Consider the following 13969-nt stretch of genomic DNA (forward strand, 5'->3'; position numbering starts at 1 on the left):
CTCCTCTAAATTCAGATAATGTTTCACTAACATTTTGATGCTAATTTTTCTTTTGCTAAAATTATTTATGCATGTATTTCTACATGTTGCAATGAGGATTACATTGTATTAGTTATTTTTGTATTCCCTTTAACATCTATTAGAGAGCCTTTAGCATAGTAAGTACTCAATATTTGTCAGCTGAAGGGATACATGCTTTGGGAACAATCTTAAGAAATGAATGTGAACCATTAAGACTCACCACTATAATCCTGACTTTTGAATGACAACTGTAACTTATTTTTCAGGTATTTAATTGCAATACTGATATTCAGACCTTTTAGATTCCTTTTACGAGTCCTTGATTCCTTTTTACGAGTCCTTGATACCTTAATTTTTTTTTATGTCCATTCTCCAGACAAGACCCATGCCCAAGAGCAGTGGAGAGCTTCCACCATTAATTTTTCGCTCATAATTTACAACAAGTATATAAGCATGCATTTGCCAACATACTGTTTTCTGTGTTTGGCTGGTGTTTAAGCAAGTGTAGTTATCATTTAGAATTCTCCCACCTGCTTCCAGATGTCAAAGGGGGGAGGTGGATTGCTCTTGAGAGCTCATCAATTCTGCTTCAGTGGACACTGGGAAGATGCATGCTGTATATCTCCTTTTGGAATCTTAAATTGTCCACAATCTATGGCAACTCTTGCTTTATTTGAATATGTTGGGACAAAAGGGTGGCAGTAATTTGAGTTAGAAATTCTGTCCAGTGGATGCTGGAAACAACAACAACAACAACAAAATACTAGCATTTGCCTGCCTGGTGGGAAGCTCTTTTTGGAAGAATAAGCTTGTTTCTGTGTGTACAAGGAAGTGGGGGTGGTGAAGACATCCAGGATAAGACAAGTGGTGATTGACAGCCCAGCTGGTAGAGAGGGGTAATTGGAAATTCATGGCACATAAATCTCCGAGTACTTATCTTGAAGCACAGGAAGAGAGGAGATCTGAGCATGGGAACATTTAACTCTTTCAAAGGGATCTAATAATGTGGCAAATCATTAAGTTCTTATTTTAACTTTAATTAAATTATGGTTTTCTGTCTTGGAGAGATAAATACATTATGCTTAAGGAAATAACTCTGTGCATAGTAAATGGAAATCCAGAAGAACTGTTGAAGTTCTTCATTTGTTAGTTTACTTAGAATATGCAGTCCTTTCCCCTGGGTCCCATTCCTTTAGAAGCAATTGTTTCTCTCTCTCGGTGGATTTCTGGTGGGGAATCTCAGAGTGTCCAATTTGCGTCTGAACCTCAATGATGGAGCTCTTTGGCTCCTTTTTATAAGTGGATGGGTCTCTTAAAGGAATGGATGTGTATTATCAGCTGGGCTTCCACCATTTCTGCTTCTTTTTTGTTTAAATTAAGACAATCTTAGTGCCTTGTATCCTCAAAGATGTGTGGCACATCTGTGTCATTTCTGGCTGGCAAAGTGTATCTGTTGCTGTGCCAGAGATCATGCTGGTGAACAGAGCTACACTGTAGGGCCAAGCTCTCTGTGGCTTCTGAGCTTCCATGAACACAATGGCCTGACATGTGTCTGAGAAGGGCGTAGTGATTGGAGAGGGTCACTGGGATACAGTAACACAAGTGAGAGTGGTTATAATGGTGGTACAGGATGGGTTACTTAACCTGAGGGAATGCATTGAGTTTGGAAGTGCCAAGCACTCGTATTAGGCATCCTTGGAAGTACCCAAGAAGAACAAAGTATGGTTTCTGATGACCTGAAGCCAGGAAACCTACTTTATCATCTGAGCTCTTCCAGGAGCTAACCTACTTACCTTGGTTGGACTAGATCTTGAAGATGAGATGAAAGGGTTGCACTAGATGTTAATGTATAGTAGGAAAAAAATAATGCCGTAAACTTTCTTGCCCTTTCAAAAGGCCACTAAGGCTACTTTATTTTTCCGATGTGTGAAGGATATGTTATCTCATACAGTGCTACTTGCAGCGCACAGAAGAGGAAGACAATAAACACATATGGATTGATGGATTCAATGTGGAGCGAGGTAATGGCAGGGGGGTGGGTCACAGGGAATGGGTGAAGACTTACATTTGACATTCACAGCAGGAAACCTTTAGTAGAAGTGATTATGAAGCTTTTAAAATCACCTTTCATGTCTTAAGAAGCACTGCAATTAATATATGCCTCTTCAATAAAGGAAACAAAAAGACACATCTTCATTTAAACAACATCAGCAGTAGCTGTCAGCAACACCAATATAGGCTTTATAAGGGAAGGCTTCAGGTTCAATGGTAGGTTAAATTCATTTTTGTCATCCTTAAAGTTTGTTGTGAATTGTAAAACGTTTGGTAGCCCCCATACCTACAGAACGAAGTCCAATTCTACAGCCTGGCACATTCCAACCTTCACAAAGTGCCATTAACCTGTTATCCCACATATCTGACAGACATTAACTGTGCCAGGTATTGTGCAAAAAGCTCAAGATTGAAAATGAGTACAGTTTCTGTTGTCAGCGAATGTACATTTTAACAATGGAGGAAATCATGAACCAAATCCATACAATTAAGTGTTGAAATGTTATGAGTGATTCCTACAGGGTACACATGTTGTTCATAGACATGTCACGCACTTTCATGCCACTGTCCCTTTGCTCATTGTGTTTCCTATGCCCAGAATGCTGTTCTTAACAAGTCTTGCAGCAAAATCTAACTCTTAAATCAAGTTCATGCTCAGAGGTGACTTTTCAGAAATTGTCATGGACTCTTCCCATTTGTATTCATGTGGGAGTTTGGGTGTGCACTTATCATGTCAATACACATGGAGACTTCAAAGGCAGGGGATTTGTCTTGTTCACTTTACTGAAGAATGGGAGCTTAATGAAAGTTTACAGGAATGCAGGTAGGCTGTTACAGTAGAGACTTTGCAATTGCTGTTCTCTCTGTCTAGAATACGTTTTCCCCAAAATCTTTGAATTGATGAGTCTGTCTCCGAGAAACCTGCCTTGCTACCTTATCTAAAATAGACCCTTCTCTTCATCCAGGTTTCTATTTATCATTTTGTCAAGGTGTGTTGTCTTTATAGCATGCACCACTATGTGAAATTATTTCTTAATTGCTTTTGTCTGTTGCTACTAAATGTTGGCTCTCTCAGAGTGGAAATCTTGTTTGTATTGTTCATTGCTGGCTTACTTGCACCTTAAAACAGTGCCCGAGGTGACCCATGGAAAGCCTTCAGTGTTTATTTGTCTAATACATGAAAGGCATTGGGTTTCCTTTTTACCTGGCTTTTGTTCCTTGTCTAACACATCTTTTATTATTAAAAAGTGAGCTCTTCTCCTGAAACTAATAAAAAAAAAGTGAGCTCTTCACAGTTTTTTCATAGTGTTTTGTTTTTTTCTCTTGGCATGTTTGAATTTTGCTGGTACCTTGAAGATAATGGCAGCAGGATGGCGATTTTTCTTTTGCCCCATTTGGCGCTGTGCTGCTGACCTTTCATGGAGTTTTTCTCAGCTGCACAGAAAGTGAGTTATTTCTGGATCATGGAGGCCCAAACCCTCTACTTGTGTGCTTTTGGTGATTGACAGCCCCGTGTCAGGGCTGGCTTCTGATCTCCTTTGTCTTTCTCAGCTGTTTGTCGCCATCAAGTCATTTGGCCCACCCTGCTATGTGAGATACATTTGAGAGAGAAGAGAGAGTGTCTCCCCCCCCCCTTCTTTTCATAGGGAATTAAGGAAATGGAGTTGAAGGAGACAGTGGGTAAATGACAAAAGGGTGTACTATGGTAGATAACCCTGTGACTGGGAAATCCTGGAGTTCCAGTCACTTGAGTGTCCTGAGTGCAGAGGCCCCTGCTCGCTTGGCTGGAGGTAACTGTCCCTTCCTCTGTAGAATCTACTTTCCTTCCCATAAGGAGGGAACAGAAGAGTCACAGAATGCCCCAATGCTGGGCCCATAGCTCTCTGCCAACCAGTCATCCTGAGTTTGACCGCTCTCTTCTCTGTAGGCTAGAGGTGGGCAGTGCGGTAAGTCTGCTGAACTAGCTTTCTGGATGACAGTCCAGCACCATTCTTCAGTTGGGACAGTTGTACCTACTGTTCTCAGCCTTGGGACCCAGAACAGCCAGTTAAGCGATTTTATTGTTTCTCTATTCCATGGGAGCTTATTGTTTGTTTCACAGTCATTCCAAGGCAGCAAGGGATCACAATTATTGAAGTGTTAGATAACATAACTGGGTCATATATGTATGCCTCATATTAGGTCTTGAGTGTGTGAGTGTGTGTGCACATGCGTGATTTTTAGGTTAAGCCGTAAGCACAAGTATCCACAGAATCGCCCCCCTCTTTTCAAAGGGCCCAAAGAAACCCTGAGTCATTCAGTGTACAGCTTAACTCTGCAAAAAAAATTGCTCCAGTTCCACTGACACATCCTAATGAAATGTCAGACCCATCTAGTCTCAGCCTTGGGGATGTGCGCATGTGCGCGCACATACCATAACCCTTTCCATCATGAGAGAATATGGTTACCTTGTTTTTTATTGATTCTTACCATAAGTGGTAGAAAGTACCCAACAAAAGATAAAAATATGGCTCAATGAAGTTTTAAAATACTACTGGATAATATTCAAACCTCCTGGTGGTTTTATGTCAAACAAAATGAAATTTTAAGGAAAACAAAAATAGCCTTAATAGCAAGATCCCATAATGAACTGGAGTAACAGGTCATCAGCTAAAACAAATCTGGAAGTTTATTGTGTGAAGTTTAAATGTGAATAGTAATTATCTACCTAATCTTTTCTCATGTTAAGCATGTTACTGAAAAGTTTGTTTTATTTCCTAAATTGTATTTTTCTTTCAGGGTTGGCACCATTTATGTGTATATTATCTTTAATTTAGGAAACACAAGAAAAAATTGCTAAAACCTATAGAAATCATCCGTTTGTGGAATATTATCTAACTTCCTAAAATAGCATAGAAGGTGCTGAGTTTACAGTTTCTACATTTATAAACACGTTTTTTTCATGCTGGCAGAAAAATCCAAACAGAACTCATAGACCTATTTTGAATGCGAAATAGTCTCAAGTTGGAATTTATTATTATAATCACTGTTTTTGTTAATCATTTAACAATTGTATGGTGTTGGTTAATTTTCTGGCAGTGTTATGTTAATAAGATTTCAAGGAAGGGAAAGAAGTCATTTCATGTATGTGGGTATAGTTTTGTTTTATTCACCAAAATGGTATTTAGTTAATAACAACTATGGAAATAAGCACAGATTCAGGCTTTGTCATCTTCCATTTTAGTGCATAGCTAATGAACAGAGCTGGTGTTTGTGGAAAAATAGGTGGGTAGAGCTATTCAGGGTGTGAGTCACGGGGCAGGCACTGAAGTCAGTAGAGTGTTTGCAGTTCGGATCAATCATGTTTAGCGTCTACCATAGTGTGATATGTCCACGAATGCTTGGGCTTTGCGAATTAATGAGGGGGATTGAGAGCCCCTGTATAATTTTAAATTTGTGCTGATACTTAATGTGCAGATGAGGAAACTCCTTTAAGTGGAAATCAGTTTTCCAAGGAATCTATGTATAAATTTGGAGGGAAAATTTTATTTTAAAATTAGGATTGGTCTGTTGGTGCTAGTTTTTAAATTATGTTGCATTGTTTTCTGTTCCATTTTCCTCTCCTTATTGCATGGTGATGGGGTACTTGACCCATTTGTCAGAATGGAGATCTCTATCTCTTACACCAGCCCTTGTGGTTGTGTCTTGTATCTTTCAAAGGTTCGCCTCTGAGAGTATTTCATTTTCAAAGGCTTAAAATTAATATTTAACACTTTAAGGGACTAAATTGTCTTGATTACCCTAAGATTCAAAGAACTGAGTCCTACATTTTAAATCAAGTGATTAGCATTGCTTTAGTATTTTGTTTTTATAGGGTCTAGACAATCTTTGAAATTCTGACCATAAAAATGAATTTAAGAACAATAAAATTATTGTTTAGCACAGAGTTACAGTAACACAGCTTAGGTGCTGAACTAGCATTCTATTGTTTTTTCTTTTTCTTTGCTTTATGAGATGAATAAGAGAAACAATGGTATCATAACAGGGAGTGGGTTGGATTCACTTTATTGTATCATCATTTCATTTTGGATGAAGATTTAGCACCCGGTCTTGCAAACCTTAAGAAAGTATTGATACCCTATTAAAATGTAATTTAGATGGTTTTAGATACCAAGAATAAATAATAAACATAGAACTCTATTTTAGCAATTGTATAGTTATGTACAGATTTCAACTGAAAACCCATAGGATTTGTGGACATATTCTGATTGGTGACTTAGTGATTTAAAAGGATGTTTGTAGAGCATGTACCTGGAAAGTAAGGGAGTTATGTAATGTGGTTTTCAAGCCACTTTCTAACCTTTTCCTCCTAATACTTTTTCCCTCCTTAATTTTCACCAGGTGGTTTTCTTGTCCTCTGAGGCATGCTGGCTTGAAGAGTGTGCCTCGGTACACCTGTCGATGGTGTCTAGGTAGCTCCTTTGCTGACCCCCAGCCTTCCTCCTGCATAATACATCAGGGTTCCTCCTGGGTGTGGATGTCAATTCCAGAGTGATTTCTCTGGGACATGATTGATCCAGTGTTTTGCTTCTCAGTTCTATCCTTGCTCCTTCTGGCAGAATCTGACATAGGCCCAAACTTCAGGGTTTGTTCCTCTACAGCTGCCAGGAGAAAGAATTGTTGAGGACTTGTACATTGGGTGAGTACCCCAAGCTCGGTTACCATGTGGTCATCTCTTTCCAAAATGAATATCTGCCCTTGCCCTCACAGAATATCCTCTTAGCTGCGTTTATTTGTGTTTGTGTAATTTGCATGACTGAAATTGTAGTCTGATAGCTAGTACATCAAGCCAGTTCTGCAGTTGTCACTCAACTATTTCTAGATGTGAAGAGGCAAAGATGGCTAATATCTGGGTTGCGTCTTTGACCAGGACACACTGGGGTGGAATAGATGAGGTCTGTCCTATTCTAACTGGGAGGACATTATTTGAAGAATGGAAGTAAAGGGTATAGCTTCAGTCTGGGACTCAGAGAAACTCAATAGAGCCCTCAGAGGAGGGGGTTGAGGTGAGCCAGGGCCCAAATGAGGCACAGACAGGGAGATCAGGATGGATAGTGGTCAGCACAAGTGAGGTGTGGAATGTTGGCTATCCAATTGGTCCTTTGGGAGGACAGATGCATTATGCTACGTAGAGGTGAGCTTTTAAATTAGCCAGACCAACCCAGGAATAATGACTAAATGTAATATGAATTGCTGAGTTTAACTCTGGACCAGAAAAAGGACATAAGTGGGACATACTGGCTAAGTCTGCTTAATAGACATTTGTAAGAAAAGTTACCCATTTGTTTCAAACTTCTCTCATTATAAGCCATAGCTGCTAATGGGAAATGGATGGCATTTTGCTGTCCTCGCACTGCTTCTGCCCTCTCCTACACTGCAGTGGAACTGCTGACAAATCTTGAAATGTCAGCAGAACGTTCAAAGGGAAGGCTTCAGAGTTTTTTCATCATCAAAAATCTGGGTGGCACAGAGAGGTGCTATTTTATAGATACACCAACTATGTTGGTTTCAGGGTCATTCAATTTTTATAGTTTTTTCTTTTAAAAGTCCCTATGCTAGAAGAGACTGCTCCTTCTTACAGTAGAATTCTAATTAATAAAGGTAGAGGAATAATGGAAATAGAAAATCATCATTTGGTTAACCCCACAGCAATAATTGTTGCAGGGAAGAATCATCAATTGATGCTAAAACTAATGGCTGAAAGCATGATGAGAAACAGGATATTTGCAGAGTCCCAAAGTATCTCCCCACAAGAAATTTACATGTTAAAAAGGGAATAAAGTGATTTTATAGCAGAGACACCTAGTAACCACCCCCTTAACCGAATGATCAAAGTTAATATCACCAATAATGAGACAAATCAATATCATATACCTCTTTATGTGATGCAGTAGAAAGGAGAATATCACTTCTATAATATTCTTTGCAAAAATGGACACCCTGAATTAATCATGAGGAGACATCAGATTAACCTGAGTTGAAAGACATTCTACAAAATAACTAGCCAATACTCTTCAAATGTCAAGGTCGTGGAAGGCAAAGAAAGATTTGGGAAACGTCACAGGTTACAGGAGACTAAACAGACATGGCAATTGAATGCAGTTGGGTTCCTGAATTGGGTTCTGGACCAGCCAAAGGACATACCCGTGACCATTGGTGAAAATTGAATCGTCTGTTGATTAGTTAATAGTATAGCATCAATGTTAATGTCTTGTCATTATTATATGGTTATATAAGATGCTAACATCTGGGAAAGATGAGTGGCAGGTAAAGGGGAACTCTTTGTACTAGTTTTTCAACTGTTTTGGTAAATTTGAAATTAAGAAAAAGCAAAACTCTCCTTTCTTTTGGAGACATTAAGCTTCATTGAACTAGTGGATTCATTAACTTCCTCATATCTTGTCTTTGTACATACCTAGTAGTGACTTAAGAAAGTAAAAGCACATAGAGACTTCCCTTTGATGTTATCATTTTACTCGAATATTCAGACTAAATGTTTTAGCTTCTCAAGGCTACTCTCTCCTCTCATCATCAATAACAAAGGATACTCATGGGTCTACTGTAGTGGGAGGGAAGTTTCAGCTTTCCCCAGTACCTGGAGCTTCATACTTTTGAGGAGTTCCCAAAGGAGGGTCTCTTAGGTAGTAGAGGGATCTTTACTGTGAAGTTATTGAAGCTTAAGCTTCAGAGCCCTTCACTCTCACGGGTGTCCTCCAAAGCTCTTTACTTAATTTTCAATTCATAATTTTATACTCTTCTTAAGAGTGTCCTCCAAATGGTACGTGTTTTGCTCCAGGCTCCAGGATACCTGGCTTGCTCCTACTTAATAGGAATATTTTGCCTGAGGCAGTTCCCATACAAGACAACACAGCCCATTTACATCCTGGCTCCTAATTTCAAAACAGCAGAGAAGAAAGCAACATCAAGTTGAAGCCAGAATCGAATTATTTCGAAAGTTTTCCTTTTATTGATCTGGTCCACGACCTGGCCAGGAAAAATTACAATCAAATAAAACAAAAGTAAACACAAATAGCACGTGTCCTTGTCAGAAATCTGAAATCAAGCTCATTTGGTTAGAAGATCAGCTTTGCGGCATCCAAAAGATCCCTGCCCAGACAAGCACAACTCTGTGACTTGAAGTTGCAGCTGTACTAGAACCAGCTAATTCCTGTAACTGCCACCCCCACCCCTGCCACCAGCTCATCCCACTTTCCTGAATCTCTCAGTTAAGTTCACAGCCCAGGTTTCTTCAGCCTTAGATTTGAAAGTACCAGACCTCACAAGAAGAGGCAAATTATTCATATGTAGAAGTCTGTGTTAAATAAAATACAGGATAAAGCCAAAGAGCATGAAATTTGGAGTTGGTGTTGACAGCCCCTCTTTCCTGTCACTTATTAATTTTATTTCCCTTCTCAGCTTGTGTCATTGCCTAAAAATTATTTAAACACCGGTTTTCATATTCTGTGATTTAACTCTTAAGTCCTTTGTAACACATGGGAATTAAGGATCTCTTTCTCTATGAACGTTTTAACTTGAGTTTATTCTTATGGAAATTTGATCGTTAGTAATTTTATCAGAGTGATTTTTTTTCACTAACTGAACCTAGCTATTTTAGCCTTGAAATTACCATGGTCTTTTTTTTTTTTTTTTCTGGCTCCAGACATCTGAAATCAGGAAATTAGAATTACACCACAAGAAACATAGCACTTATTTTGAAGTTTCCCTCTTGTGTCTTGACTTTTACAATTTGTATGTGTGTTTGTGTGTGTCTGTGTGTATACATACATATTTTGGGAAAGTTTTACTGCCATCTCTTGCTTTCACAGGTTGTGTGAATATCTGTTTCCAGAGTAAGCAGAAGACAGAATGTAGAAATGATTTGCACTATTATATTAAACTAACTAGTTGCACTAGAAATAAAATTGTTAAATGAAAGCTGCTTGGATGCAAGCCGCTGTTGAGAATGGTTCCTTTTTTTAATGAAATACTTAAATCTAGCATTGTTGTTTTGTTGTAGTTATATTGCTGGACTTTGATAAAAATCAGTTGTTTGATAGTGAAATGAAAACAGAAACAGAGAGAAGACCATTTTTAAGGAAGATTTGCTATGAAGGTTATTGGGGGAACCAAGTCAGGTTTATCAGAGAAGGTTTTCTAAAATGTGTATGAGTGAACAATTGGCCAACACCGGAATTACATTACAGCGAACATAGCAATTATTAGAGTCCCGTGTGAATTGAAGCTCAGAAAACTCACATGTGAAACAGCCTGCTGGCTATCAAAGTCCTGAAGATATAGGAGAAATGATTTTATTGACTTCACAACTCTATTAGATTTAAGATCCGAAATATGTCTGACCACGTCCTCATGCCCTTTCTATTCTCACTTAGTGTCTGATATGTGTGTGGCTCCCCCAGCCCCTTGCTCCGCAATTTGGCCATCACTCTACAGAGGAAATAAAGCAGCAGACCCAGTTTCCAGGCTGTTTTATTTTATGGAGATGTTAAAAGGCAGCTTATTTCATATTGATCATACCAGGGAGCTAGCCAAGTATGGTGTTAATTGGGTCCTCTGGAATTCTAGACCCCCAGGACCTAAAGCTTTCTAGTGAGGAGGGAAAAAAACGCACAGCCTGCATAAAAATGAAATCCAGGAGCTCACAATGTCCCAGTTGCTGGTGATTTGGCCAGCTTATTTTGTATCCAGTTGCTTATTTCAATTAGCTTGTTACACACACACACACACACACACACACACACACACACACACACACACACACTTTCCTGCAAAACTGTGAAACCTTTAAAACTGGTGCCCCAGAGTGCACTGGTTTGGCTCTCCTGTCCTCATTGTTCTAATGCTCATTCCATATGTAGGTCACATCCTAAAGCTCTCCCTCCACCCCTCCACTGGCCTCCTATCCCTCCATCTCCCCCCTTCCCTTCCCTGTCCAGGCACTGGTGCGCACTTCTCTCTCTCTCTCTCTCTCTCTCTCTCTCTCTCACAAACACACACTTTTCTCCCCCTCAAGAAGCAGAGGTAGGAGCAGGGGCAGATTCTTTTTTAGGAGCTTGCAAGCAGAGCCATTCAAACTCAAAAAGCTGGTTGCTGTGCATTTGGTTATGGCAAGCACCACTTCACCTTCATGAAAGTAATTATTCTGTTCCTCTTCCCTTTTCCCTCAGCCCACCCCGTGCTCCTTTCCCCTCTCTTTTTCCAGGACAAAGGTTTTAAGAAACTAAGATTGCTGCTCCATTCGGCCCTTTCTTGTTACCCTGGTAGCGGGGTATCTTAGACAGTGAAGGATGGAGTAGGCAGGCTGGAGTTTTTATGTACAGTTCTTTGGGGGCTGCAGAAGGAGTCCACTGAGAAATGTGCATTGCAGGCATGCCTGCTGAGTTTATTATGCTGGTTATCTGTCACTTATTCTGACTAAAAGGTAAGAGCTTCTGTAATTTGCTGCTGGAAAGAATTGGTGCATTGTTCTATTTCTAAGGCCTTCAACTAATTGGCTCTTGAGAGAAGATTGGACTGAGTTTTTGCTTGACTTCTGTGACTTATCCGCTTAGATCTCTCTGATTTTCGAATATCTGAAGGGAAAATAATCTTGGCAATCTTGTGGTTAATGATGGAATGTCTATTACATATCTTCAAGGAAAAAGAAAAAGAACTTTTGATTCCATGATGTTTCTTTTCCTTTAAAACTTTTTGTTACCAATGAAGAGCTGTGGTGTATGTGTAGTCAACATTTTCAATGATTACTGTAAACTTGGGGGGTAGGAGATGTGATCTTATCCCAAGATAAGGATATTTTAATTAAACAGATGACATTTTTACCAATGAAAAATTGCAGTGCATTTGAGAAATCAGAGTGAAAAAAGTTAGAGACTATTTAAATAAATAGTCTATTAAAATAGACTATTTAAATGAATCATTCACATTGATTGGTCAGTTACTCTAGTGTGGGTTAATTTATATTTATCATGTTGATAAGTATAAACATCCATTTTTTCTTTTGTTTTATGTATGTTTAGAGGAAATTTTCTGTGTCTGTTTGGAATTCAGCTATAAAATTGAACTACAGGCAAAAGAATCTTAGTAATAACTCTTATAAAAGCATAGACCATACGGTTATGTTTTTAAACTTACCTACTTAAAGTAATTGAAACTAGAATATCAATTGCCTGTTATCTCTGGGAAAAACTTACCTTTGGTTAAGAAACATAATTTCAAAAACAGATTGCACATCACTATGGAATTTATACAGTTTGAAGCCAACTGAGCTTTATTGAAAAAAAAATGATTATGCTTTATTTTCTTAAGCGCTGGTGATTTATGATGTCTCTTTGGTAGTAGGGTAGGATGTGTTTTATTGGAGATGGAGATCCCCTTAACGGTATTTTTCTTTTATGACTGCTACTCAGGTCATGTGATGTTTGTTGCAACGTAGCTCTATTTATCAATTTGTTTCATGAGCCAAATTGAATAAATGAAGGAAAGGTATATGCTTGGATACCCAATTTAAGTCAACTTATTTTATTTATTACTTTATAAAATCTAGTCCAAAGAGCATGTGGGAAATGTTTCCCCCAAAAGGACATATTGATGCATCTACTTACACAGCCTAGTGATAGTAGCAAAACTAACTGAGTTTTTTAGAGATTAGACTTTGAGAAGAGACAAGAAATAAGTAGATACTGAAGAGAGGATGCTGTCGATGAAGGAAAAGTTTCATTTCCTTGACTCTGACTCGAAGGTTCCTCTTGGGACTGCTGGAGATTGAGTAGGTAGATAGGGCCCAGATTTTCTAGCCTGTTTCTCTCCCACAGCTATCTCTCACCCCATTTCCCATTGTGCAGTGTCTTTGTCCTTAAGTCCTTTTGGTTTCTTTAATGGTCATCAGGATGGCTTTACCTTCTATTCAAAATCAGTAAGAATGGCTTAGAGTAGTACATACTCATGAAGACCTTAAAAGTTTCCCCTCCCATGTTACATCCCAAACGTCTCCTTCTTAATACAAAGGAACAACGGAAAAACAAGGGGAAAAAAATCGCAGATACTTTATATGCACTTTTTCTTCTGTTCCAAGTTTTCAAACTTTATTCCCCGAAATTTCAACTGGATTTACCCCTTACATAAAATGTGATACCTTTTCATATACTCAATCAGTGACTCGATACCTGGGGGATGTTCATAGGACTCCTCTGTGAAGTATTTGAATAATACACGTTCCACCTGCCACCACCCTAGACTTTGTTCTGGGAGTTGGCATCAATGCTTGATACATGGTAGGTGTTCAGTAATACTCACTGAACATTAAATATTGAAATGTTTTCAGAGTAAATTCTAACAGGCCATGTTGGTTAAGAATCAGTGCAAAATTGTTCTTTTTCCTCTTTAGTTGAATTTGGAGAAGGACACTTCCTGACTTCTATGCTTCCTACGTACCTATTGAAAAAATAGGGCTGCTTTTAAAAGGATGGATTTCTTTTGCAGATGTTTTCAAACCTGTGACAGTAGATGAATAGGGCCCTCTAATCATTTCCCACCAAACAAAACAAATAGTTATTTCTGCAGCAGTGATACGACTAATAACTGTCTTAGAAATTACTGTGTACCCCAGATCTGTGGCTGTCCCGTGAACCTCACAATGATACGATGGAAAGAAGCCAGCAAATTGAAAACATTCTCTTTTCACATCTATGTTTTTGGCTTATATGTATTCTCTCACTTGAACCAGTAGAAGTGTGCTTCTTGAATAATAATTATGTGTGCTTCCCAAACAACTCTTAAGGTACCTAGGTAGATATTACGTGTCTGATGAGGCACCTTATCCAAGGACCTGACCTAACCATTT

At 38.8% G+C, this 13969-nt stretch overlaps 1 protein-coding gene across 6 annotated transcripts in view; it reads left to right on the plus strand.

Annotated features, from left to right (window-relative positions):
• Positions 1-13969, plus strand: part of FAT3 (FAT atypical cadherin 3) — a 635533-nt gene that overhangs the window by 73409 nt on the left and 548155 nt on the right. The gene's annotated exons all lie outside the window — the stretch shown is intronic.

The sequence above is a fragment of the Rhinolophus hipposideros genome (assembly GCF_964194185.1).
Source record: "Rhinolophus hipposideros genome assembly, chromosome: 10".
NCBI classification, from domain to species: domain Eukaryota; kingdom Metazoa; phylum Chordata; class Mammalia; order Chiroptera; family Rhinolophidae; genus Rhinolophus; species Rhinolophus hipposideros.